Source organism: Macaca mulatta, chromosome 19 (genome assembly GCF_049350105.2).
Source record: "Macaca mulatta isolate MMU2019108-1 chromosome 19, T2T-MMU8v2.0, whole genome shotgun sequence".
NCBI classification, from domain to species: Eukaryota; Metazoa; Chordata; class Mammalia; order Primates; family Cercopithecidae; genus Macaca; species Macaca mulatta.
In genome coordinates, this window is record NC_133424.1 from 39,730,256 (window position 1) to 39,757,005 (window position 26,750).

At 44.9% G+C, this 26,750-nt stretch overlaps 1 pseudogene; it reads left to right on the forward strand.

Annotated features, from left to right (window-relative positions):
* Positions 1-21,866: 21,866 nt before the first annotated feature.
* LOC699846 (HAUS augmin-like complex subunit 4 pseudogene) lies at positions 21,867-23,462 on the forward strand (annotated as a pseudogene).
* The last annotated feature ends 3,288 nt before the right edge of the window (positions 23,463-26,750 follow it).

Genomic DNA, 26,750 nt, shown 5'->3' on the forward strand with positions numbered 1-26,750 from the left:
CTCCTTCCCTCCCTAACCCATCATTCTCTCATGTTATCCTTTTTTCAGACAGAATCTTGCTCTGTTGCTCAGGTTGGAGTGCAATGGTGCAGTCATCACTCACTAAAGCCTTGAATTCCTGGGCTCAGGCAATCCACTCACCTCAGCCTCCCGAGTAACTGGGACTGCAGGTGGGTGCCACCATGCACAGCTATTTTTTTTAAAATTTTTTGTTGAAACAAGGTCTCGTTCTGTTGCCCAGGCTGGTCTTCACCTCCTGGCTTCAAGCAATCCTCCCATTTCACTCTCAAAGTGCTGTGATTACAGGTGTGAGCCACTGAGCCTGGTCCATTCTCACGTTAAAATGCCCAGTGACTTCTGCACATATCAAAGTTGAGTTCAGTTTCTGCTGGGCTCTTTTCCCTGCTGCAATAGTTGTTACTGATTAAAATCTGTCCTTACCACTTTAGGGTTCAGCTTTGTTCATCTTTGACAAGACTAAGACATCTATTTCAGAAATATTTCTAAAATCCAGGTCTTCTTTGTTATTATTTTCTGGCCCTCACCATCTCTTCCCTGGAATGATGCAAAGGCTGCTTCATAGCCAGTCCCCCTGCTCATAGCTCATCTTGTCCATGGCTATTTGGATCATGTCCTGCCTTTTTAAAACACCCTCCAATTGCTCCAATTTGCAAAGCAGAAATTAAAAACTGACCCTCTGACAAATGTGTACTTTGGCTAACTGTGCAATTATCACGATGTTAAATTTTTTTCCCTAAAGATGGGGTCTCACTCTGTCGCCCAGTCTGTAGTGCAGTGGTGCAATTACAGCTCACTGCAACCCCAACCTCCCTGGTTCAAGCCACAATCCCACCTCAGCCTGCCAAGTAGCCGGGACCACAGCGGCACTGCACCACACCCAACTAATATATTTATATATATGGTTTTATTACCAAAAAAAGCCCCTTGGAAAGCTGAGGAGGGAGGATTGCTTCCAGTCAGGAGTTCAAGACCATCCTGGGTCTTCCTATGTTGCCCAGGCTGGTGTTGAATGCCTGGAATAACAGGTGTGAGAAACTGGAATTCATTACAGGTGGCCTTGAATTCATTTCATGGGTAATTGAATGATTTTTGCATAAAACTATAGATGTCTTGCAAGACTGGCCTACAGTCCTGGATGGCAGCATTGAAACAGACTGATCCCATTTAGGCAGTGTGTGCACTCACCAGGTGACCCAGTTCTCACCACTCCCTGCTACTCCTCACTATCCTCAGTTATGAATCTGCCGGCCCCATAGGCATCAGTGTTTGCCAGCCATCACAAGTAGGAGAACTGAGGCTGGAAAAATGGAAAATGAGACCCCAGGACAGAGAAGGTTCTAAGGAAATGTGGAGATGTTTCTTGCTAGCAAGGAAAACAGTCTCGGGGACTGAGCTGAGCTCACAGTTCGGTGTCCAGAGTGAGCACAGGAGAGGTGCATCTCCAGAGAAAAGCAAAGGCCATGGGAAAAAATGCAGGCTCAGGGCTCCCGGCACCCCGTGTTTTGTCACAGGGTAAGAAGCCGAGCCTTCCTACAGAAAAAAGGAAGCACAGCACATCTCCTCAGAACTAGCGCGTCTTTAAACTTGACCTAGATGGCATCGCTCAGGGTGGCCCCTTGGAAATCCATGAAAGCCAGAAAAGAGGCCAAGGAGGAAGATAGCATCTCTCACTTTCCCTGCCGTGCTTTCAGTATTGAAATGTCTGTGCAGGAAGCCCTTTGAAATGCCTGAATTAGACAGTGGATTCGCAAACCAAGTTTCCGCTTTATTTATTTATTTATTTATTTATTTATTTTTAAAATTAAAAGTATAATCTTTATTTCTCAATGTAAGCTCCATCAAGTTCGAGATACTTTTGTAAGTAGTATTACCAACCATTTAGTCCATTCCTAAAGAACTGAGAGTCATTGGACTTTAACCACATCAAAGCAGTCTTTTTTTACATTATTAACAGAACAGAAATGAGTGCTCTTTAAAGATTTTTTAAAATTAGGAAACAAAAAGAAGTCAGAGGGAGCCAAAGCAGGACTGACTTACTAGTTTCCCATTAAAACTCTCACCAAAGTGCCCTTTTCTCTTTTTCTTTTTCCTTTTCTTTTCTTTCTTTCTTTTTTTTATTATACTTTAAGTTCTAGGGCACATGTGCATAACGTGCAGGTTTGTTACATATGTATACTTGTGCCATGTTGGCGTGCTGCACCCATCAACTCGTCAGCACCCATCAACTCGTCATTTACATCAGGTATAACTCCCAATGCAATCCCTCCCCCCTCCCGCCTCCCCATGATAGGCCCCGGTGTGTGATGTTCCCCTTCCCCAGTCCAAGTGATCTCATTGTTCAGTTCCCACCTATGAGTGAGAACATGCGGTGTTTGGTTTTCTGTTCTTGCGATAGTTTGCTGAGAATGATGGTTTCCAGCTTCATCCATGTCCCTACAAAGGACATGAACTCATCCTTTTTTATGGCTGCATAGTATTCCATGGTGTATATGTGCCACATTTTCTTAATCCAGTCTGTCACTGATGGACGTTTGGGTTGATTCCAAGTCTTTGCTATTGTGAATAGTGCCGCAATAAACATACGTGTGCATGTGTCTTTATAGCAGCATGATTTATAATCCTTTGGGTATATACCCAGTAATGGGGTGGCTGGGTCATATGGTACTTCTAGTTCTAGATCCTTGAGGAATCGCCATACTGTTTTCCATAATGGTTGAACTAGTTTACAATCCCACCAACAGTGTAAAAGTTTTCCTATTTCTCCACATCCTCTCCAGCACCTGTTGTTTCCTGACTTTTTAATGATTGCCATTCTAACTGGTGTGAGATGGTATCTCATTGTGGTTTTGATATGCATTTCTCTGGGATCTAATTAAACTAAAGAGCTTCTGCACTGCAAAAGAAACTACCATCAGAGTGAACAGGCAACCTACAGAATGGGAGAAAATTTTTGCAATCTACTCATCTGACAAAGGGCTAATATCCAGAACCTACAAAGAACTCAAACAAATTTACAAGAAAAAAACAAACAACCCCATCAAAAAGTGGGCAAAGGATATGAACAGACATTTCTCAAAAAAGGACATTCATATAGCCAACAGACACATGAAAAAATGCTCATCATCACTGGTTTCTGCTTTATTTTTAAAGACTTTTAGCCCGACTTACCCTATGAGAGTCAGGGACACGTGGAGCATAAATTCCAGGCCCAAGAGTCACGCAGTCCCTGGCCAATGGGAAACCACAATGGTGCCTCCCAGCCCTGGCTCTTAACAGCGCCACTGCACGGCTGAGCCAGCCTCAGAAACATGCATTTACCCTCCCAGACATGAGCCTCTGTGTGCCACTTCTCCCCTCCTCCGCTTTGCCTGGCCCCTGACTGTCTGCCTAGGGACCTGCAGTCTATCTGGTCCTCTGTAAAGCTCTTTTTAGTTCCATATAAAACAGAAGGAGTGTAAAATTGGGGCCCAAATGAAACAGAACTATGCAGGTTGATATCTAAGAAGCACCCTGAGCTCCTTAATGTTTTTCTTTTCATTGGCCACTTAGGACTCAGGTTTGCCAAGGCTCAGAAGCAAGAGCCAGGAGTGAATATCGCACATAACAGCGGTGAACCTGGCCTGCTTCCGAGTGTGCAAAAGCCCTTCACACAGGATTTCCTGAGGTCAGCCCAAGCCCAGGCTCCCTACCCTCCCAGAACGCCTCAGCTAGCTGGCAAAACATTGTAAGTGGAAGTAGAGATTTGTCCAGTGTCAAAAATCACTTCACACAATAACAAGACACACCCTGGGTGGAAACCACTGCTACAGAAACTGTGCCCTTCCTCCAGTCTTCATCTCAGCACATCCATGACCACAAACACTGTCTAAATTCACATCTTGTTCAATTTTAGATTCATAGTTTTCTTTACTCAAATACTTCACACTTGTAAGACACGTTGTGTGGAAGTGGTTTAAACTTGTCTTTTAACATCACCAATAACCATCTTCTACATTTTTTTCAGTCATTAATTTGATATCTTCACTAAGAGAAATGCCAGTAATTTGAGAGTTTTCAGAGTGAAGTGCCTTGAGCTCCTCCAGACAGAGAAGAAGCGGAGGTATTGCTGTTATTATTCTGAGCCGATAGGAAGCACATCACGGATTGGAGGCCGGGAATCAGCCACCGCCTGTCCGACACGCATACAGCAGGTGTTGGCTATTATTGCCTCTAGACTTCCTGCCATGGTCAGTTGAAAGTCAAACCTGTAAATGCTGCCTGACTGCAATAGAACTGGAGTCCACAGACATTTTTGCATCACTGCCTGGTGAAAATATACTGACTGGGTGGGATGAGGTGGAGGGTGCCTATGGAGCAGACGCAACTGGAATAGCAACCAACAGGCTGTTAGTCTTCACTGCCTTTTCTCGTCTTCCATTTTTTTTTTTTCTTCTATGACTACACCTGTAAGAAAATGGATTTGGTCATTTCCAGAAGAAGGTTTTTCTTTGATCTGTCTGACAGCAGGTCAGTAGAAGGTATTTTTGTTAACCTGCATCCTCACCATGGCTATTTCCTGAGCTTCTACATGGCAGTTCTATGTTTTAAAGTTCCCTTTGCCATAGCAGCACAACTCCACACCAGGCAGTCACCCTTCTTCCTGAGAGCCGCTGTTATTTCACTTCAGGCTCAAGGTGCTTTCAGCAGATCTGAGGGAGGACTAAAACAGATGCACACACTTTGCTTTTCTGCATCACCACGGTTCACAGCCTCCCAGAAACTCCTGCACTCAGTAGAAAGATCATTCAAGTGGCTTCCACCTGGTACCCAAACCCACGCAGCCTCAGACCCAGCCCCTCCAATCTCCCAACCTCCTGGGGACCCTCCCTGGTACCCAAACCCTCGCAGCCTTCAGGCCCAGCCCCTCCAATCTCCCGACTTCCCGGGGACCCTCCTTGGTACCCAAACCCTCGCAGCCTTCAGGCCCAGCCCCTCCAATCTCCCGACCTCCCGGGGATCCTCCCTGGTACCCAAACCCATGCAGCCTCCAGGCCCAGCTCCTCCAATCTCCCGACCTCCCAGAGACCCTCCCTGGTACCCAAACCCTCGCAGCCTTCGGGCCCAGCCCCTCCAATCTCTCGACTTCCCGGGGACCCTCCCTGGTACCCAAACCCTCGCAGCCTTCAGACGCAGCCCCTCCAATCTCCCGACCTCCCGGGGACTCTCCCTGGCCAATCCGGTCCAGAATGACCTCCCTCCTCTAGAGGCCCCAGGCACCAGGATCCACACCTTCTATTCCAGAGCATTCTTGACTTCAGGTTGGGTCCTGTTTATCGAACGTTTGTCTAGAGAGCAGCCCCAGCACATAAGTGTGTGTGAACCACAGAGTAGAGGCGTGGCCCCCGCTCACTGTTCCCTCTGACGCTGGGCCTGGGTAAGACTAGGCTCCCCAAAAGCAATATAAGTGCACCAGGAATTTTCTATGGTACTCCTGGGAGAAGTAGGAAGGAGGAGGGAAAGGGAGAAATCAAGTAGGGGCGTGATTCAAGCCCCATTCTTGCTTGCACCTGCAGTGTGACTCCCAGTGTGAGCTGAACCTTAGAGCTCTCCCCGACTTGAATCAAAGCAACAAGCCTCAGGTATTGCTGTGGGTCAAGATGGGGGGACATAAACCCCCTGGAGCATCACTTCCAGCTTTCTGTACCCGTGAGCAAAGCCCAAGGGTGGGTCACTGAGGAGAGACACAGGCATGGCATTAGTTGCTGAAGAACACAGATGCCGAGGAGTGGTCCTGGGTGGGAGCAGGTGGGTGGAGCAACAACCAGCTTTAGGGCCAGTCTCCTGCCAGTGGCACGAGACACTCCAAGGAGCCAGAAACCGGAGTTTCATTTCCTTTGTGACTCTACCAGGTACTCACAGAACCACGAAGGGAGAGGCACTGTTTAAAAAAGGGAACACTTACATAGCACTTACTATATGCCAGGCAATGTTCCAAGCATTTTACAAACATTAATTCACTTAGCTTCTCAATGTCTCAATTTCCTCATATAAAAAGTCAAGCTAATAATAACAGTTACTTCACAGGCTTGCAGGGAAACAAAATAGCTTACCCAAGGTTACAGAGATGATCTGCCAAGATTTGAACCCGGGCAGTCCAGCTCTGAATCTAAATGCTTAACCAAACCATTAAAATGAGTGCAGGCTCGTAGAACCAGACAGACACAGGTGCAAGTCCCAGTTTACACCAATAAAACTGCATATCATCCACAATGGTTGAACACTCCAACCAACAGTGTAAAAGCGTTCCTATTTCTCCATAGCCTCGCCAGCATCTGTTGTTTCCTGACTTTTTAATAATCGCCATTCTAACTGGCGTGAGGTGATTCCTCAAGGATCTAGAACCAGAAATACCATTTGACCCAGCAATCCCATTACTGGGTATATACCCAAAGGATTATCAATCATTCTACTATAAAGACACATGCACATGTATGTTTATAGCAGCACGATTTACAATAACGAAGATTGGAACCAACCCAAATGCCCATCAATAACAGACTGGATAAAGAAAATGTGGCACATATACTCCATGGAATACTATACAGCCATAAAAAAAGAATGAGTTCATGTCCTTTGCAGGGACATTGGTGAAGCTGGAAGCCATCATTCTCAGCAAACTAACACAGGAACAGAAAACCAAATACTGCACGTTCTCACTCATAAGTGGGAGCTGAACAATGAGAACAAATGAACACAGAGAGAGGAACATCACACACCGGGGCCTGTTGGGGGGTCGGGGGCAAGGGGAGGGAGAGCATTAGGACAAATACCTAACGCATGTGAGGCTTAAAACCTAGATGACAGGGTGATAGGGGCAGCAAACCACCATGTCACATGTATACTTATGTAACAAACCTGCATGTTCTGCACACGTATCCCAGAACTTAAAGTAAAATAAAATAAAAAAATTTTAAAAACTGCGTATCATCTCTGCATCTTCACTTCCCTATTTTTGAAATGGGTTTTTCTTAAAAAACAAAAAGGCCACTAATACCTGTATCTATGTAAGAAATGTCCAGCAGGTGCTAAAGCTTTGCTGGGAACTCAATAATTCTCAGTGATCATTACAAAAATCCTCGGTAAAATTGACTGCTTGCAATCTTTGATACAGGAATGCCTGTCCCCAGTAACTTCCAGTGGCAGATGTGTTACGTGTGTGTATATGAAAAAACTAAACGTGCAAAAACTAAAATCCAGGCCATCCAGTACATACATATGGCATTACCCAGGTCTACACCCCGGGGACAGTCGACCATGCCTGGAGACATTCAGGGTTGTCACTGCCGAGGGAGGGGTGCTGCTGGCATCTCATGGGTAGAGGCCAGGGATGCTGCTAAACACCCTGCAATGCACAGGACAGCCCATTCTATACTCTGTCTTTCCAACATAACAATAATAATAAAAGCAGCTGCCAACACATATTCAAGGCACAGGTCTGAGTCTATTATAAAGGTGATCTCTAAATAAACTATCTCTGAGAAAGGATCTCCTATTAGCACCTTTATAGTTAGGGAGAGGAGACTTAAAGAGGCTGAGTAATTTGTCCAGTATCACACAGCAGACAGGGAAGCTTGGATCTGAATCACTGTCATGCAGAGTCCAGGACTTACACTCTTCACCATTATACATCGTTCACTAAACTTTCCTAAGTTTGACCACAAATTACAATGCAGAAAATGAAAAAGCATGTAACTTGGTAGTTCTAGCAACTGATTTACTTCCAAAAAAGGCCCTTCGGTTCTAGAAAGCTTTATCTATGTGTTAATGATAGCAGTATATTAAATTATCGGCTAAGTGTGGTATCAAATTGTAAAGTAATCTATGAAATCTAAGCTTTACTTTTTCTCATAGTTATTAATGGCTGGGGTCAGACTCTCTTGGGAATCCCTCAATTGGAAGAAGATTGACAAGAACACATACACAGGACTTGAACCAAACCCATGTGAATTCAAAGGGAAGGCAGGTTTATTACCTTTCATTCCTCAGAGGTGAAGTCATCACTGTTCATCACTGGGGAGGATATTGAACACAATTCTTTACACGGGGGAAAAAAAAATCATTGATTCTCAGAACAGCTTTGGTGAAATGGGCCTTTGGCTGGAACAGCACACGCATAACCTCTCCAAGACAGCAGGTCATCCACCCTGAAACCTCACCCTTGGTCTCTGGCTCTGAAACTCTTGATCACCTTGGGGAGTGTACTGGCAATGACCAATAGGCCAGGACCTTTTGCTGCAAATCTACTAATGTTCCCTAAAGGGTGACCTCTGGTGCTCAAGGTGTTTCCCACCACAGGGCTGCAGGCTGCCACTCTGCAAAGTGAATAACTCTCTTAGTCAAGGATGGTGGATACATGAAAACCTCCCATTAAAAGAAACACATGCTGGACTGGTTCTCCTAGAATTAGCCATTTGGACTCTCCTCGGGAACCATTAATGGGACATTTTGCCTGACTTTGTGCAGGTTTAGCCATCCTTTGGAAAAAGCAATTTTTTAAATTTTTTATTTTTTTAACAATAGAAAACTACAAAGTACAGTACAAAGGGGACTTCGGGTGCCATCAGCTCCTCTCAAAACCCCTATGATCAGATTATTACTCAGAATAGCCTAGGCTATTCCACAGTAACAAATTAACACTGAAATCCCAGTGGTTTAAAAAATCTAAAAGTTGATTTCTTGTTAACACATATTATGATCCTGGACAAACAATTCTACAAGGCAGTCATCCTCCATGCAGTGACTCAAGGATCCAGGCACCTCCACATTTGTGGTGCCACCTATCAAAAATTTGCTTCCAAGTCACCACAGCAAGAAAGCACAAAATTTGGGAGTTGTGGATCACTTCCTAAATGCTTTGGCACTTCTGCTTATAGCCCATTGGTCATAACTAGTCATAGAGCCCCACCAAGTGCAAGGAGGCTGAAAAATACATAGACAGCACATGGTAAATATCATCATTTATTTGTGTTACACACACTCCAATTATGCTCTTTTAGTTCTCTTAAAATGTACAGTAAAGTATTATTGACTGTAGTCACCCCGTTAATCTCCCCCATATGTAGATGAGGAGCGTGGTGAGTGTGGCCTATTGCAAATATTTTTTTCCACTAACCCAAAACTTAGATTCAAAAACTAATGCTGATTTTTAGAGAATTTTAGGTGATACTGACTTTGGTAAAATTTATTGAAATTATACTTCTCCTAATCACATTATATTATTTTCTATAATCTTGTAACTCTAACATCAAATTTAAGATTAGAAATGTGTTTATGCCCCACATCCATAAGCAACAAGATCATTAAATCTCTTTAGGCACCATTATTTAGAAAAAAGAAAAAAAATCTGTCTAATTATTTTCAGTAGGAAAAAAATTACAGAGCTTACAACCTAGCATTTAATCGCTTCTCTTTTTTTGCATTGGTGAATTATTTTGAGCTTATAATTTCAAAATAAATATGTTTTAAAACCTCAAGACATTCATTGTGTAATGATCATTTGAAAGATTTTTTGGTTATGGTTTTCTCAAATGAATAAAAAGGCTGTTCACCAGCAACAGTTATTTCTATATTAAAAAGATGAAATTGCTCATTAACTGGTACAAGTCAATTTCTTTCATCAGCGTAACTGCCCATTTTAGCAAAGATTCCATCTCTGAATTAAGCAAATGGCTACACATTTCAAAGTCAATAGCTATACTCTGTTTCCTTTAACATGAACATCTCAGACATATCAATGTTGTCAGCCTCTTTACTAAACCTTTCTCTGAAAAGACTGAAGACAGTGTTTTGTTGTTATTGTTGTCATTGTGTGTTTTGTGTATGTTAGCTACAGTCTGTCTGGTCATGACATGCATACTCAAAAGAGAGCCAGATATTTTTTAAAAAGTATGGTGAGGCTGAGTAGCCCATTTAACAATAAATGTAAAGTGCTCACATTTTCGTTGGGCTATTTGGAATTTCCCTATGGAGAGTTATTTCTTTCTGTAATAAAACCGAAGTTGAATGTAGTAAACAATAGCTGGTCTGTGGGGGTTTGTGGCTATTCTGAGTATGGAAAAGTCTGTGGACTTTCTGTTTATTTCCTTTTCCGAAACCAAACCCTTGAAACTAGAGGATGGAAGGAAGGGGGAGAGTTGAGGAGCATTGGCCTGGGTGGAAGAAGTGACCTTGCAGATCATTTCACATTCTGTAACGCATGCAAAAAGTAATGAGAATGAGATAGCTGAAGTTTCAATTCTTTAGAGAGAGATTCAAATTCATTTCTCGGTTACAGGAGGAAAAAAAAATGCCATTATTAATTTAGGCAATTAGAGAACTTTGAAAGCAATATTTAATACTTTTTTTAAAAAAAGCCTGTCCCAGGAGTTCAGCCCACAGCCTAGGAAAGCTTAATTTTTATAGCATTTCAAATGAAGAAAGGTCTTTTCTTGGATGTGCTTGACAGAAGATTGTAATTATAAACTGGTAATTTTAATGAGAAGTGGGGTTTCCATAAAAAGGGAATGAACTTTTGAAGAAGTAAAATTAGAGTGCATGTTCCATCCACTGCAGCATTTCCAAACAGATCAGCGTTCCCAACGTTGCCACCTGCTCTGCCACACTTTCCCGAAAAACGTTAATGCTTCGGTACCTACATCTACTTCTCCTGCCTTCTCAATGCACCAAACAAGACATCAGATCTTTTTCCTGCATGGAGGCCTGGCCTCCTGTGATGTCTGAGATCCACGCACTTTTCTCTTCTCTGATCGCTAAACAGAGAGAACATTGCATTGTGATCTTCCCATATTCAGGCAGAGACAGGGCAGTCAGTCTGGGAAGGCACCTAGTGGAGTGAGCCCACAGTGTGGAGGGGTGAGTGCCTCCTGAGGAATCTTGCCCTCTCTGCAGTCCACGTTTTCTGGCAGATCCAAGAGGTCACTTAAGTAGTTTTGAACAAGCTGTACTGCAATGTCCTGAGGGTGCCTCAGCCTCATCTGCGCTTGTCCCATTGTTACCTAACCAAATGGAGTCACTTTGCCTGTGTGCAATGGAAAGCCAAAAAACTGACACACTGGATTTTTGCAGAAAACAAAAACAAAACAAAACAAAACAAAACAACTATTGCCAGTCAGTTGGCAACAAGACAGGAGGAAACCCTCAAATCTGTCTCCCTAAGCTGGGGGCTGAGTAGGGTTTTATAAGCACAGGGTAATAAGGTGTGATCTGCTTGGATCTTGCAATGAGGTGATGCTGGGAGGCATAATCTGATCCTGCCGCAGGACGATGCCAGGGTTTGATGTGATTGAATCCCGGATCCTGCCACGTGGCATCCACTTTTAAATTTGGTCTCACTCCTCAGTTCGAGCACTTGGGGCTGCCCATGGTTGCGCACTTGGCTCATCTGGGCATGCTCCAGCAATGTGACCTTCGACCTGCAGGTCCATGGCAACTGAACAACTCCCAACCTTGTTATGTGGAAGTTGAGCCAGACTGGTCTGGTGCAGTTACACATCCCCACAGGGTCTGATTTTACTGACTATGGGGCAGCTTGGGTATTCAGTTTTTTAAAGCTCCTCCGGTGATTCTAACACTCAGCAGGGGCTGAGAGCCACAGAGTTACTTTCTGAGAAAGAATAAATATCAGCAAAGAAAGAGAGATAGGAAAGGCCCTTGGCAGCAGCCTGGTGAGTAAGGGGTCAGGCAGCACCCGGCAAGGATGGAGGATGAGTATACTGAAGACCCACAGGGTCTATAGACTATGTTAAGATAAACACCAAATCCTGGGGCTGGGCACGGTGGCTCACACCTGTAATCCCAGCACTTTGGGAGGCCGAGGTGGGCGGATCACCTGAGGTTGGGAATTCGAGACCAGCCTGGCCAATGTGGAGAAACACTGTCTCTACTAAAAATACAAAATTAGCTGGGCGTGGTTGCGCACGCCTGTAATCCCAGCTACTCAGGAGGATGAGGTAGGAGAATCGCTTGAACCAGGGAGGCGGGGGTTGCGGTGAGCCCAGATTGCGATTGCACTCCAGCCTGGGCAACAAGAGCGAAACTCCATCTAAAAAACAAACAAACAAACAAACAAAAAAACCCACACACACATCAAATCCTAGAAAGCCCCGGAAAGTCAAAGAAGGGCATCAGTGCAGAGCAATGCGCCAGCTCTTGGTTGCCATATTGCTGGTGCTACAGTAAAAGTTTATTGAACATGTGCAATCAAGCGGGAATCAGAGGCTCAAGAGAAAAGCTAAAACCACCTGGAAGCTGAGCCTTATCTAACCAAATTTATTGAGTCTCCCTCCAGTTAACTGAGGGGTCAGATGCCACTCATTTCTCTTTGGGAACAGTCATTTGCTTTAGCTCTCAGCCTCTTGCTGCAGCCATGCCACCTTCCCCTCAGTGTCCTCCTTCCCACATCAGTGAGTCACTCCAGAGTGCCACGCTCCACTTAAAAATAAACAAACACCTTCTGTCTCCATCCTGGCACAGTTTCAGCTTATTTAGCATTCTAACATATGTTGTCTGTTTTCCCAAACAATCTAACATGGGCATAGCACGATGGGGTTGATAATTTGGGCAAACGAGAAACAGCCTGCCATCAGCACAGACATAATGACATTTGATTTGCTATCGGTAGATTCCATTGTGTGTTCTCTCTTCTCATCCTTGGAAGATAAACACAGAAAAAGACTGCAAGATTTCCAGCCCTGGCTCTGTGGCAGAAAATAAGGTCTGGAGGCAGGGAACCTAAGGCTGTTTCAGGCTGACTTCTTAGAACTAAGTTGAAAGGAAAACCCTGTCCATGCCTAAGTAACAAAAGGACCAGAGGCTACTCCCTTTGACCTTTTCTCCAGGGCAAATGGGAAATTGACTGTTCTGCAACAAATCAGACTGATTATAGGTCAAGTCTTCGTTTGCAACTTTGTAACTTCTCTCCAGCCTCTGAAAGATTACTGTCCACAACCAATCAGACTGATTGTAGGTCGAGTCTTCATTTGCCTAGAAGTATAACTTTGTAACTTCATCCTAGCCTGTGACTGGCTCCTTTGTGCAACCAATCAGATGTTTGCACAGGAGTGTGACTTTTGTAACTTCAGCCTCTGGTTGGCTGCTTTCTGCAACCAATCAGATTGATTGTGCGCTACCACTTCACTTACCTGAGGTGAGCACGCAGAGGCCAATGGGAAACTTCTAGTGGGTATCTGGACCCAAGAAGATTCTGTATCTGGGCTCTTGAGCTGCTGCTCAGTCCACTCCCACACTGTGGAGTGTACTTTCATTTTCAATAAATCCCTGCTTTCGTTCTTTTGTTGCTTCATTCTTTCTTTGCTTTGCTGGACGTTTTGTTTAATTCTTTGTTCAAAACAGCAAGAACCTGGACAACTTGCAGTCGCCACCCTCTCCCAGTGACAGCTCTTCCAGAAAGTCAAAATGATTGAAACATCATTTGCCTTTAAATATCCTATTCATTTGGCAAGCACAGAGTGGACGCCAACCATGTAAGAGACACGTTGGCTCTGATGTGAAAATGTAGAAACAGTCTCTGCTGGCAAGGAGCAGATAGGTTCATGAGCAACACCAGATTACAGAGCACAGCGAGTCAGATCACAGCTGGCAGGAGGAACAAGAAGGGAACTCACAAGACAATGCATGGCCAATCCTACACTCAAAGATGAGACAAGGCTTCACCGGTATCTCAGTCCGTGGGTGCAGCTATAAAGGAATACCTGAGACTGGGTAATTTATAAAGAAAAGAGGTTTATTTGGCTCAGAGTTTTGCAGGCTGTACAAAAAGCATGGCATCAGGATCTGCCTCTGGGGAGGCCTCAGGCTGCATCCACTCATGACCTAAGGGGGAGAGGAGCCGGTGTGCGCAGAAATCACATGGTGAGAGAGGAAGCAAAAGAGAAGAGGGAGGCATCAGCCTTTTTTCTTTTTTTTTTTTTTAATCCTGTACATTTATTAAAAATAATTTCAAATTTTATTTTAGACTTAGGGGGTACAAGTACAGGTTTTTTAATATGGATATTTGCATGATGCTGAAGTTTGGGTATGGATGACAGATCATTGAGGCAGACTTTTTAGCAACAGTTCTAGGGGGAACTAATACTGTGAGAAGTCATTCATTACTGGAGGACATCACCAAGTCACTCATGAGGGATCCACCCCATGACTCAAACACCTTCCATTAGGTCCCACCTCTAACACTGAGGATCGAATTTCAACATGAGGTTTGCAGGGTCAAATATTCAAACTCCAGCAACCAGGATGAACTGGAAGAAGTTACCGCTGCTCTCAATCAAGCCCAGAAATTCCTGTCCCATGCAGACCAAGCATTTTCACACAGATCTTTCTAAGTCCTTAGGTCATTATAGGAGTGACATTCCCTCTGACTGAAAGGGAGACATCACTGGGACGTCCCTCAGCCTTTTGCACAGCTGGTTATCCAGGAGCTCTGTCCTGTTCTGAGAGGGACTGAGCTGAAGCCTAAGGCTCAGGATTCCAGAGAGCAGCACCACCCAGCTGGACCTCCCCAGGGACCCCAGAATCTACAGCGACTCAGGCCCTTGCACAACCTGGAGCTTGCACAACTATTTTTGTTCCACTCACTTATCTGTTCACTGGGTCAGTCAGTCCTTTAACAAACATTTACTCAGCCATCACTGCTTACCAGGCACAGAATAAAAGCCACACACTGGACCAGAGTATGGGCCTTAGAGACCTGCCTGTCTACAGTGCAAGTTTCTACCAGGTATATGGGAGTCCAGGTATTGAAAAGGGCCTTGTGGATGCTCTATAGACATGAGAGCTTGAACACCTTTGCATTTCCCAAGGACCGTGGGCTGAGGCCACATCTGCAGACCTTCCTTGAAGTGAGTAAGCAAAGTTGCCCATCTTGGCCTCATGCCTGACGATGGCCCCTCTGTGGGAGGCTGCAGGCTTGGACTCAACCCTGAGTCCTGGGAACCACTAGAGGAAGAGTAACAGGAGGTGGAGCCCAGGGATGGCCACATGCAGCCTGTTTGTCCCGCCTCATGCTTCTTCCCAGCTATGGGTCCATTCAGTCATTCACTTATTCCCGTAAAAACCATACACTACATTTCTTCAAATCTCTTATGGGCCTGAAGCCCCCTTAATGCTCACCAAACATTTTTTTTTTTTTTTTTTTTTGAGACGGAGTCTCGCTCTGCCGCCCAGGCTGGAGTGCAGTGGCCGGATCTCAGCTCACTCCAAGCTCCGCCTCCCGGGTTCACGCCATTCTCCTGCCTCAGCCTCCCGAGTAGTTGGGACTACAGGCGCCCGCCACCTCGCCCGGCTAGTTTTTTGTATTTTTTAGTAGAGACGGGGTTTCACCGTGTTAGCCAGGATGGTCTCGATCTCCTGACCTCGTGATCCGCCCGTCTCGGCCTCCCAAAGTGCTGGGATTACAGGCTTGAGCCACCGCGCCCGGCCAATGCTCACCAAACATTTAATGATTGTTTTTTACTTTCTCAAAAATTAAATATGGACATAACAATCGTCACTGTTAACTACTGTTCTCAAGAATGTCCCACATTTCTCAGACAGATAAATTATACATTATTGCCACAAACGGGCCATATAATGCTGCAAAGTGCCATGAGAAGTCTCTGGTCTACAATGGTGCCAGCTCTCTCTGCATGTTGGCACTAAGAAATGAAGAAGGAGCTGGAAAATATGCAGGAGCAGACTGAGACAGAAGTCAACAGGCCAGGCTGATTAGAGGGGAATGATGGGGGTCTGAAAAAAAACAATTCTTCACCCCTACTTTTCTTTTTCCCTTCTCAATATTTAGTCTCCCTAAGGAGCAGTAGGAGGCCTTGATGAATAAAACCAGTAATAGTGAATGTAGTACAAGGAGACAGTCTTTAGTCCCAAACTAGAAACAGCTGATAGACAAGGTAGCACTCTCAAAAGCAAGCAGGTAACAGACAATAAACAGGTGATAAAGCTATAGAACAAATTTAAGCAAGAGAAGGACTTTAAGGGAGAGAAAAAAAAAAAACAAAAAACATTGCCAAGGCATCAACTGTCAGGAACTCAGCTTGGCCTTTGTATATTACTTCATTTAATACCCACAACAATGCTGAGGAATGTATTACCATCTGCATTCACCTGAGAAGCAGCTATAGCTCAGAGAGAATAAGTAACATATTCAAAGTCACAAACTGGATGTGGTTCTGACTCCAAAGCCCATTCTCTTTTCATTATGGTCACTGGCTCCCTGGAGGGGCAGGAACGGTGCACAGGAGTCATTTGTGCATTCAGCAGATGTTTGCTGAGAGTCAAGCTATGGTGCTGCTATGAAGATACAAAAATGATTAAACCCCTGGATTACCTCATGGAATTCCAAAATTTTGGAAGGCAGCCTGATGCCTAGTGAACTAATTGCATGGATTGGAATCCATGGGCTGGCACCCCTCCTTCTGCTCCTGCCCATCTGCCCCAATCCTGGGTGGCCTACATCAGCACAGGGGCATCCAAAGAGCAGGTGCTGGCTCTCCTGTGCAACTCACCTCTCCCAGAAGCAGTACTTCCCAAAGCACAGTTCTCAGAAGAGTGGGGCTGTGTGTTTTAGACTAAGAGGGTTCTCTGGTCCCAGATGCTCGGGAGGCCTGCAGGATACACTCATTATTAGAGGATCACAGTGCATGCTAAAGCACGAGAGGGTCTGCGCCCACCCACGTTGGAGCTGCCTCACCCATTCAGGTCTCAGAGGGCTTTGCTGCTCTTTACAGAACAAAGGCTTTCAGCCCAGCAGGTGGCTCATGCCTGTGATCCTAGTGCTTTGGGAGGCCCAGGTGGGAGGATTGCTTGAGGCCAGGAGTTTAAGACCAGCCGGGGCAACATAGTAAGATGCCATGTCTACAAATTTTTTTGTGAAAATTAGCAGGGCATGGTTGCACATGCCTTTAGTCCCAGCTACCCATGAGGGCTGAGGTGGGGGGATCACCTGAGCCCAGAAGGTCGAGGATGCAGTGATCTATGATTGAACCACTGCACTCCTGCCTGGACGACCCTTGCCCCAGCCTGGAGCAAAACCCTTTCTCTAACAAGAAAACCAAAAGAACAAAGGCTTTCAGAATCTTTTGGACTGTGGCCTGGAGTAAGGTATAGATTTTACACTGCAACTCTATACAGATACCACACACACATACATACAGATGAAGCCAAAGTTCAGTCAAACAATACTTGCCTTTACTACGTGGGATGCATTCTAACAGTTTCTATTTGGTTTTCTTGTAATACTGGGTCATGACTCTCTAAATCAATTTCATGGCCCCACAGTTTGGAAAACACCCATCTAGAATACAAGAAGTCACTTGAGCTGACTGCTAGATAAACTAGCCCCACGCTGAATGAGAGGGTCAAAAAACTGATATGAAACTATCAACCAGGAGCCTAAAATCCCAGCGTCACTGCTTTCGGGTTGTGTGATCTTGGTCAGTGGCTTCTATTTCTTGAGTGAACGTGAAAATCTAATGGTATAATTTAGCATGAATGCATGCTAGAAATACACTGGAAATAGATGTCACTCAAGTGGCATTCTCAAGGAAAATTTAACAAAGGGACTGTCTGAAGCATGTGTGCAGGATTAAAGCAAGGAAAAGGAGAGGGAGTATTTATTAGAACCTGGAGAGAGAGCTGTGAGAGAAGTTGCCCCATAGGACACAGGCAGGGAAGAAGCTTGGTGGTAAATACCCTGACCCCTTCTTCTCCCCTCCGGCAATCTCCTATTAATATTTCCATTGACCAACACCAACCAGAAGCCAGAGGGCGGAATGGTCCATTGTTGAAATCCTTACAGGTCAGCTTCCTGGCACCCCAGCAGAGTGAAGAGTGGAAAGTGAATCAGGAGGGCTGAATGGAGAAGAGTCCTCACCCCAGTGATGACAGCATAGTGAGGGACAGTGTTTACTGTGCCACCTCCCAACAGTCACGTGCCATTCAGAAAAGTGATGCCCTCACAAAGTTTTGAAGTGTTTCCCATCCATTTTCTTTTTAAAAATTTTCCCTCCCTCCCTCCCTCCCTCCCTTCCTTCCTTCCTTCTCTTTCTCTCTTTCTCTCTCTCTTTCTCTTTCTTTCCCTTTCTTTCTTTCTTTCTTTCTTTCTTTCTTTCTTTCTTTCTTTCTTTCTTTCTTTCTTTCTTTCTTTCTTTTTTCTTTCTTTCTTTCTCTTTCTTTCTTTCTTTCTTTCTTTCTTTCTTTCTTTCTTTCTTTCTTTCTTTCTTTCTTTCTTTCTTTTCTTTCTTTCTTTCCTTCTTTCTTCCTTTCTTCCTTTCTTCCTTCCCCCCCCCTCTCTCCTTTCTCTCTCTTTTTTTTTTTTTTTTTGACACATCTGACTTTGTTGCTGAGGCCGGAATGCAGTGGTGCAATGTTGGCTGATTGCAACCTCTGCCTTCCGGGTTCTGGGCTCAAGCTATTCTCATGCCTCAGTCTCCCAAATACCTGGGTTTACAGATGTGCACCACCACACCTGGCTATGATGATGCCACTGCACTCTAGTCTGGGTGACAGAGCAACCTTGTCTCAATAAATACATAAACAGGAAGAGCCTCAGGGTTGGCACTACAAGGTGTAGACATGGATCAGGCTGAGAGTGGAGAGTCCTAAGGGAAGGCGTGGGCCCCTGACATCTGGAAACTGGTCTGACACTCACAGCGAGACCATGTTCTTTATGCTAGACATACCTGATCTCACAGAACACCAACATCAGGTGAGGTCACTAGACAAAAACAAATCACTGTGCAGCCCTCCTAAAAACCACCACTTTTGGTAAAAATGAGTGACTACTGCTTCTTTACCAATTACCTTGTCCTCACTCTAGTCTGCCCTCCCTGTCAATAACATTTATCAAGATACCAAACCATAACGTCGTTCTTGCTTTCTGTCAGTACCCAGTCCATGGCAAACATCACCTTCTTACACCCTCCTCAACATTACCCAACCAAAGTCCAGACTCTAGAGTTTTCGTCAATATCTTCTTCCTGAGATGCCCTATGATTGTTTTGTGGAGAGCATCCTTCCTCATACTGATGTTTGTTACATCAAGTAACAAACCCAGCTGGTCAACTGCAGGTGTGTTCCTGATGGTCTGTGACTGGAAGACACTGACACTCAGAAATGAGGGAGTTCAGAACATATTGCCCCCAGATCTGCTGCTGTAGAATATTGACTATTTTGAGTTAAAAACAGATAAGAAAACAGCAGATGCAAGAAGACAATTCTGATCTGTTTCTTAAAACAAAAGATAATTCCCATGTGAAGAAGGTACTCTCTGTACCAGAAGCAAAATCCCACTACCATCAAGGATGGGGAATTGAGACCAAGGAAAATCTGCACACACAAACCTTGTTAGACTCACCCTTATCTTCCTGGCCACTTCTCCACCCAACTAACCACGTTAGCCCAAGCCCCTTTATCTTGTCACATTTTCTTTCTTTTTTTTTTTTTTTTACTTTTTTAAATTATTATTTATTTATTTTTTTATTATTATACTTTAAGTTCTAGTGTACATGTACACAACGTGCAGGTTTGTTACATATGTATACATGTGCCATGTTGGTGTGCTGCACCCATTAACTCGTCATTTACATTAGGTATATCTCCTAATGCTATCCCTCCCCCTTCCCCACTCTGACAATAGGCCCCGGTGTGTGATGTTCCCCTTCCTGTGTCCAAGTGATCTCATTGTTCAATTCCCACCTATGAGTGAGAACATGCAGTGTTTGGTTTTCTGTTCTTGTGATAGTTTGCTGAGAATGATGGTTTCCAGCTGCATCCATGTCCCTACAAAGGACACGAACTCATCCTTTTTTATGGCTGCATAGTATTCCATGGTGTATATGTGCCACACCTCAAGAATCTAGAACTAGAAATACCATTTGACCCAGCCATCCCATTACTGGGTATATACCTAAAGGATTATAAATCATGCTGCTATAAAGACACATGCACACGTATGTTTCTTGCAGTACTATTCACAATAGCAAAGACTTGGAATCAACCCAGATGTCCATCAGTGACAACCCAAATGTGGCCTTGTCACATTTTCATAATGCACTACCCTTTGTCAAATTCACTATGTGTTTACTCTAACTGCCTTTTTGGGTCTTCATTTCCTTAACAAGGCCCCTGTGTCATGTAAAACTTGTGTTAAATAAATGTGTATGTTTTTCTCTCATTCATCTGTTTTATGTCAATGTAACTCACAGGTGCAGCCAAAAATCCCTATGAGGGTAGAGGTAAAGTTGTGCCTCCCCTCCTGGCAGGCCCATGGAGGGTTGGGATCTGGGGACGAGCAGAGGCAATAGCCCTGCACTTCTGGGTAGTGGGGGATCCCAGGAAAGCCACTGAAGGTGAAGGTCCTAGGCCTGCTCTGGACAGGAAAACTGAGGGCTTGCCCAAACACCATAACAAATAGGACAAGGACCTTGCAGAGTCCAGAAATTACTCCAGAAAAGTTTATTTTAAGCAAAAAGAACATAATAAAACTACAATTAAAAGAAAAAATCCAGCCGAGCATGGTGGCTCATGCCTATAATCACAGCACTTCAGGAGGCTAAGGGAGGAGGATTGCTTGAGGCTAGGTGTTCAAGACCAGCCTCGGCAACATAGTAAGACCCCACCTCTAAAAACTTTTTTTTTTAATTAGCCAGATTGCTGGCACATAGTCTCAGCTACTTGGGAGGCTGAAGTTGGAGGACTATTTGAGCCTAGGAGATTGAGACTTCAGTGAGCCAAGATTGCACCACTACACTCAAGCCTGGGTGACAAAGCAAGACTCTCAAGACAAAAACAAAAACAAAAACAAAAAACATAGAAGAAAGAAAGGGAGGGGAGAGAGAGAGACAGAGAGAGAGAGAGAGAGAGAGAGAAAGGCGGCAAGGAAGAAGTTGGAAAAGAAAGAAAGAAAAAAAGAAAGAGAAATCCATCGAAAGAAGGAAACAAAGAAAAGAAAAAAGAGAGAAATCCATCAGAAAGAAAGAGAAAGAGAAATCCATCAAAAGAAATATAAAAGAAAAGAAAAAAGAAAGACATCCATCAGAAAGGAAGAAAGAAGAAATAAAGAAGGAAAGAGAAAGAAAGAAATCCATCAAAAGAAAGAAAGAAAAAAGAAAGAAGTCCATCAGAAAAAAAGAAAGGAGAAAGAAAGAAAGAGAAAGAAAGAAAGAAAGAAAGAAAAAGAAAGAAAGAAAGAAAAGAAGAGAAAGAAAGAGAAATCCATCTAGTAGCTCTGTGTTGGGGGATTAAAGCGACAAATACTGGTGGCTGGGAGCCCAGTGAGGAGGCTGTGGGGAGGAAGTACACTGGGATGCTCAGAGACTACCCCAAGTCCCCGCTTGGAACTTGGAGTCTTTCTCTCCTTCATTCTCTGCAAACTCAACATATTCCTTTGAAGCAGAAGTGAAAGAACCTAAGCAGCTCCAGTTCTCAGAATTGCTTGCTGGTCCCAGAATGCAAGGTGCCTGTCTCCTTGCTCCTGGCCAAAAAACACCGAGAGGAAAGCACTGGAGAGCAGATAATTCAGCTCCTCAGAGAAACACTACACACAGATGTCAGAAGAGAAAATTAACCCAGAGTTTGTGGACTGGATTCTCCTTCAGTCATACAAGATGCAAGTCTAATTAATGGAAATGACTTGGGAGCAATGCCTTTGGTTTCATGAGGGGAAAATATTTGAGACGAAGGATTTGTCCAAATGTATTTTCTTGATGCCTCATCCAAAGAACCTTGAAAAGGAAGAAAAACAAAATGCAAGCTAAGTGTGAGTGCTAACTGATTTCTAGCTTGTAATGTTTTATTAACAATATCTGGAGCTTAGTCTTTCCGGGCCTCGCTTCCCCCAGCCCCTGCACCGGGCCGGAGCGAGAGGTTCCGGAACCCCGGCGCGGGCGGATTCTGGGGTGTAGACGCTGCTGACCAGCCCACCCCAGCCGAGGTTCTCCGCACCGCCTTGAGAGCTTCAGCTGCCCCAGGGTGTGCAGATTAGAATCCCAAGAAAATCAAATGGCATCCGGGGATTTCTGCTCACCTGGAGAAGGGATGGAAATACTTCAACAGGTGTGCAGCAAACAACTTTCTCCTTGTAACCTGAGTAAAGAAGACTTGTTACAGAACCCATACTTCAGCAAGCTTCTCCTGAATCTCTCACAGCATGTGGATGAGAGTGGCTTAAGCCTCACCCTGGCAAAGGAGCAGGCTCAGGCATGGAAGGAAGTTCAACTGCATAAGACAACATGGTTGAGGTCTGAGATTTTACATAGAGTCATTCAAGAGTTGCTTGCGGACTACTATGTGAAGATACAAGACACAAATGTAACTTCTGAGGACAAAAAGTTTCATGAGACCCTTGAACAGCAGCTACTTGTAACCAAACTGATGCGACTCTTAGGTCCTAGCCAGGAGAGGGAGATACCTCCACTGCTGGGGATGGAGAAAGCAGACCTTCTGGAACTCATGCCACTCTCAGAGGATTTTGTGTGGATGAGGGCTCGGCTACAGCAAGAAGTAGAGGAGCAGCTCAAAAAGAAATGTTTCACTCTGCCCTGCTACTAGAATCCCAGTTCAGATGCTGACAGTGAAACCGTGAAGGCAGCAAAGGTGTGGAAACTCGCAGAGGTCCTAGTGGGTGAGCAGCAGCAATGCCAGGATGCCAAGAGCCAGCAGAAGGAGCAGATGTTGCTGCTGGAGAAGAAGAGTGCTACTTACTCCCAGGTGCTTCTCCACTGCCTCACTTTGCTGCGGAGGCTTCTTCAGAAACACCGGCTAAAGACTCAATCCGAGCTAGACCGCATCAATGCCCAGTACCTGGAAGTCAAGTGCAGTGCTATGATCCTTAAGCTGAGGATGGAGGAGCTAAAGATTTTGTCTGACACTTACACTGTTGAGAAAGTGGAAGTTCATCGTCTGATTCGGGACCGTTTGGAGGGAGCCATTCACCTACAGGAGCAGGACATGGAGACAGGTCCTGAACTCCTATGAGGTGCTTGGGGAGGAGTTTGACAGGCTGGTGAAAGAGTACACCGTACTCAGGCAGGCAACGGAGAACAAGCGGTGGGTTCTCCAGGAGTTCAACAAGGCCTATAGTTGAGCTCTGGCAGGGCCAGGAAACATGGCTTCTGCACAGCTGCTGCCTCCTCATCTTCCTGCTAGTAGGACCACCTTCACCTGGGACTGCCTTCACTACAAGGGAGTGTGGAAATGCTTATGCTTACTCGAAACACTGTAGTCATTTAGACACCCTCCTGGTTTCCCTTTATTTTTTATAATGACTGGGCCTCCTCTGGAAAATCTAGCTAGCAGATTTATATAATTTTTATGCATAGCTGTGTGTCAGTGTCAGTCCTGTATTGTATTTGATTATCTCCTGAATAAAGTTATGATATTGTATCTTAAAACAACAACAACAACAACAACAATATCTGGTTCATCTGCTGTTTGGGAGAGAAACTTTGAATTTCAACTGGTACCTAACCAGTCCTAAGCAGGCTCTCTGAATACCTAACTTAGCACCTATGAAAAGTGGCTCAAGCTTGAAGTACAAAAGGCTAAATAGTAATTTGGAAGTTTGCTGTGCTTCAGAGTGAAGCCCCTTCTTGTCCTGCATAGACAAAGATATCTGCTGGGTTTCATGAATGTTGCATGGCACGTGTAATTATGCTAGATAATCACACCTCACCTAAGCCCCGCACCTGATGATGAACTGGCTGTGGCAGGCTCTGTCTCCATCCTCATGAGGAATTATTCAGCACCTACACTGTATTCCCCTTCTGTTTGGGCCCGTAAACATACATATTTATCAAGAGCCTTTGCAATTCTGACACCATCTACTTTAAGACACTATCCTATTTGTGGGTAATCAGCACCTCATGAATATTAGATTTCTCCCTTAATTTCGCTAGTGTGGCTTTCTTCTTGGCAGGGAAAGGTCAGGACTCAATCAGGTGAATATTGCTAAGAAAAAAAAAAGCAGAACAAACTCCTGCTCTGGGCAGGAGGATGCTGTGGTTCAGGGATGAAAGGGCCTCCTCCCTGCTTTTCTTCTGCTCTCTCCTGAGTTCCCAGCACTCCCCTGCCCCCGACCCCGACCCAGCCTTCCCGTCTCATTGTCCAGAGATGGCTGCGTGGTTAAATGGCTCATCACTGAATAGAGGCAAATAAGTATCAAAGGCACAAGTACCTATATGTCAGAAGAACTCAGAAACAGATGATGGGCAAGTTGCCAGGAGAGAGCTGAGCCTTGCACTGAGATCGTGAGTAGAGATACATCTTCCTGCTCCCATCTACAGCTCAGAAGACCCAGCCTCACATCCCAGTCCAGTCCTGGCTCCTCAAGACTCCAGACCCACGGAGAGGTGGCGCTGATGGTGAGACAGCCAGGAGAATGGTTTCTACAGTAACCCACAGAGTGCTCAGAACTCATTCCCCAAATCAGCCACTTTCGAATCAGAAACTAGAAAGAGGGAGATGGAATAAAAAATAAAGGAATGTCAAGTTAATCACACGGCTGGACCGTGGGAGGCAGTCCATGGGCTGGGCAGTATCTCAATAAAGTTTAGGATCTAGGGTCACATCTGTGAGGCCTCGACCCCAGCCCCCCAACCTTCTATTCAGCCAGCCAGCCTTTAATTCATTTGGCTATCACTAAATGAGCACCTACAATGTGCCAGACATGGGGCTAAGCACTAAAAGTGTAAAGACAAGCTGGACAGTGTCTAAACCTTTTAAATCCATTCATTCATCTCTTCTTCAGGCTTGTACCATCTCTACTTAGGTAGTAGATATTGCTAGCTGAATTTAAGGCAAAAGGCCAAACAGATATGGTCACTATCCTTTCATAAAGCACAGTGTTCATGGGTGGACATAGGCTTATTTTGTGTTTATTTGTTTGACAATCGATTGTAAATTGAATAAGTACTAGAGAAGCAAGACACTGAGTTTTGTAGCAAGAAAAACAGGAAATACCAAATCTAGCCTGGGGCCTTTGGGGAGGCTGCTCTGAGGTGAGCTGAGGTGAGGAGTGAGGGACCAGGTCGAGGGACTGAAAGAACATTCCAGGCAGCAGGACTTAGGAAGCACTCAACGCATTCAAAGTGGCACTGCCATTCCAGCACTTCGGGAGGCCAAGGCGGGTGGATCACCTGAAGTCAGGAGTTTGAGACCAGCCTGGCCAACATGGTGAAACCCTGTCCCTACTAAAAACACAAAAATGTGCTGGGCATAGTGGTGCGCGCCTGTAATCCCAGCTACTCGGGAGGCTGAGACACAAGAAACGCTTGAACCTGGGAGGTGGAGGTTGCAGTCAGCCGAGATCATGCCACTGCACTCCAGCCTGGGCAAAAAGAGCGAAACTCTATCTCCAAAAACAAAACAAAGCACACAAAGTGGCACTGCCAGAAGGCCAGGGAACGGGGTAGAGTGACAAGGGAGAGAGAGGTGAAAGATGGGGTAGGAAGGCATAGAGAATGAACAGGGGCTTTCCTTGGGGTCCGAAGACCCCACCAAGGGGTCCATAAATAGAATCTGGTGAGTCTGTGAACATGGATAAAAAGTTATTATTATTATTATTTTGAGAAAGAGTCTCACTCTGTTGCCCAGGCTGAGTGCAGTGGTGCGATCTCGGCTCACTGCAAGCTTCGCCTCCCGGGTTCACGCCATCCTTCTGCCTCAGCCTCCCGAGTAGCTGGGACTACAGGCGCATGCCGCAACACCTGGCTAATTTTTTGTATTTTTAGTAGAGACGGGGTTTCATCGTGTTAGCCAGGATGGTCTCGATCTCCTGACCTTGTGATCCGTCCACCTTGGCCTCCCAAAGTGCTGGGATTACAGGTGTAAGCCACCTCACCCGGCCAAAAGTTACTTTGTGTTCACCAGCCTCGAGCTGAAATTGAGCATGTCCCTAATAGTATTAGTAGTACCTGGGACCTTGTCATCCATATAAGCCATAGAGGCCTCCGTTTCAGAGCATAGTTTTTGCAGATATCATGCTGTATCATTTATACTGATCCCTACATTGAAATTATGATGCTTATCAGACCTGCTGCTATAATGTATTACTAGAAAAGCAAATCAATTATATTACATTTTAATGTTAATAAGTATATTTCAATATAATTGATTTTCTTAATTCTGTGTATTTTACTACATGCATTTAAAAAATTGTTCAGAAACGGGGTCCACTGGCTTTGCCCAAAGGCATCTATGGTACAACAGAATTAAGGATCCCTGGCTAAAGCTCCCTGGAGGAGCTTGCAGTCTGGAGGGGAAGGCAATTTGGGGTCAGAATGAGCTGAACTATGAATGCGGCAGTGCCAGGGGCTCTGGGAAGACAGAGGAGGCAATCCTTGCACCACCTGGGATGGGTATTAGTCATGTCCAAAAGGGTGGTTAGAGGCATCTTCTCAGAGCACATCCCACCCCTGCCACCAGCCAAAGGCAGGTGCAGCACAGGGAAGGCCACCAAGCCAGGCCCTGCCCAGCTGCTGTGTCCTGGTCTGCTTCACCCCAGGAGGAGTGAGAGCAGTCTTCCCCAACCCTCTGCGCCCCATCACCATGGAGACGAGGGCGGAGTCCAGCCAGAGGGAAGACAGTACTCTGTACTGTTATTTACTTACTCATATTCTCCCTCCTTTTCTTGTTCATTTACTCTCTCTCTCCTCTCTCATTCCTGCTTTCTCTTCTCTTTG